We start from the raw sequence: 2,106 nt of genomic DNA, 5'->3' as shown, positions 1-2,106 counted from the left end.
AAAAATAAAATAAAATAGAATAAAATCCTTTTGCAAAAGTTTTTTTCTTTTCTTTTTGAAAATTTGAAAATTGAATTTTTGAAAAGTCAAGGTCAAAAGAAAGTCAACAGGGGAACTTTGAATGATCGGAATTTGATCGACCGGACCTCGATCGTTCCCAATGTTTGAATGATGGATAGAGACCTAAAAATCTGTAGAGAATCTCGAACAATGGCATAGAGACATGAAATTTTCAGAACTTCAAAATTTTTCTAAGTGTGAAAGTGTGATCGTTCACAAAAACACTGGATCGATCGAAGAATACTTGGAACGATCGAACAAAAAGTTCAAACGATGGATAGAAACCAACAACTTTTCTCGGTGCTTGGCTTTTGTGTTTCCTCTTAAGGGCAAAGATCTTTCAAAAATTTGGCATAAGCCAGAATTTGTCGAATTGCATCCAAGAGAGGAAGATTGATTTGTACTTGCCTAAATGCATCAATAATTTCATTGGCTTTGCTTTGTTGTTTTTTAAGAGAATGGAGCCTTAGGCTCAAAAGATCTTCAAAAACATTCTTTGAAGTATTTTCAACAATGGGGTCTTTTACATTCAATGAAGGATGAGTGGGATGTGAGACGGGACAGGTGTCAACACTAGGTTGCACCAGTTTACTCTCTTCATTGGACTTACCAACTTGGTTGTCCATAACCTTTCCACTTCTCAAAGTGGTCACCGCATTCACATGTTCAAGTGTATGACTTTCCGAAGGGGAATCAGTCTCCACAACAAATTATTGCTTTGGTGGGGGATTCAAAAGCATTTTTCCGTTCTCTCTTGCATTCAATGTGCTATAACTATTTGCCCGACTTGGGTTTCTAGCTTTGCAATCGATTGGGAGTGAGAGTGAAACAATTGAGTATTTGCCTCTAAAGTACCCAACGTAGAAAAAACTTTTTCTTCCAATGCGGGATTTCTTGAATTACCTTGAGAATATGATGATTGGTTTGGAAAATGAGAGTTTGAAAATTGATTTCCATTTGATGCTTGGTAAGATGAACGATAACCTTAGGAACATTGGCTTTGCATAGGGGTGGAACATATTTGCTTTAGAAACCACTTTGGGGGGTTTGAGCCTTCCCCTTGACTTTTCCAAGAGAAATTTGGATGGTTCCTCCACCCGGGATTATAGTGAGTGTCATAGGAATTATTCCCTTGGTTACATTTACTTATTCATGGTGTTCACTATGACCATGTCTATGAGGACAATTGGAAGTAGAATGCAACACACTAGAATAAGTCATGCAAGATTCATTAGAATGATGATGATTATGGTTAGGTGAGGAAGACACTTGATGGACCAAATTTTTGTTGATCAAAAATTGATCAAACCTTTGAGTTAGGGCATTCACTTCCGCAACTATATCATTAAAATTATCAACTTGATATAAGCCTACATTCTTCCTTCCACCTACATTTCTACAATTTTTAGATGACAAGGATCGGTGCATTGAGTTTTCACTCATGCTCTCATATAAGCGCCACACATCATCTTCATGTTTATCAAGATAAGAACCACCCATAGAAGCATCAACCATACCTTTATGGTTGTCCGACAAACTTTCAAAATATATTGAACCAATTACCATTTAGGAATGTCGTGATGAAGACATTTCCTAAGCAAATCATTCAACCGTTCCCATGCCTCATAAAACATTTCCCCATCCCCTTGTGAGAATTCATGAATTGAAGTTCTCATTGCATTGGTTTTTGACACAGGATAGTACTTTCTCAAGAACTCTTGTTGCATCTTTGCCCAAGACGTTATAGAAAAAGGTCTCAAATTGTTAAACTAATATTTTGCTTTATCCTTTAGGGTGAAAGGGAAGAGTTTTAACCTCAAAACTTCTTTCAGCATGTCCGTATATTTCACAGTGGAACACACTTCAAGAAATTCATCCAAATGCTTATATGGTTCTTCATTAGGTAACCAACGATAATTAGGAAGCATTTGAATTGTTTGTGGCTTAATCTTAAAATGGTGTGCTCTAAATGGAGGGAGTTGAATGCATGTTGGTGCATTATACTCATTGGGCACATAATGGTCTCTTAAAGTAATGGGAGGATTC

General features: G+C 36.8%; 1 non-coding gene across 1 annotated transcript; it reads left to right on the top strand.

Moving 5' to 3' along the window:
* Window positions 1-1,632: 1,632 nt before the first annotated feature.
* LOC132297802 (small nucleolar RNA R71) lies at window positions 1,633-1,739 on the top strand. The gene has a single exon (XR_009479414.1). It is a non-coding gene; the product is annotated as a small nucleolar RNA R71 (small nucleolar RNA).
* The last annotated feature ends 367 nt before the right edge of the window (window positions 1,740-2,106 follow it).

Source organism: Cornus florida, unplaced genomic scaffold (genome assembly GCF_030987335.1).
Source record: "Cornus florida cultivar Cherokee Brave unplaced genomic scaffold, ASM3098733v1 CherokeeBrave_3.0.0_Hap2_Chr02, whole genome shotgun sequence".
Lineage (NCBI taxonomy): Eukaryota > Viridiplantae > Streptophyta > Magnoliopsida > Cornales > Cornaceae > Cornus > Cornus florida.
This window is presented reverse-complemented; position numbering and strand designations above follow the sequence as displayed.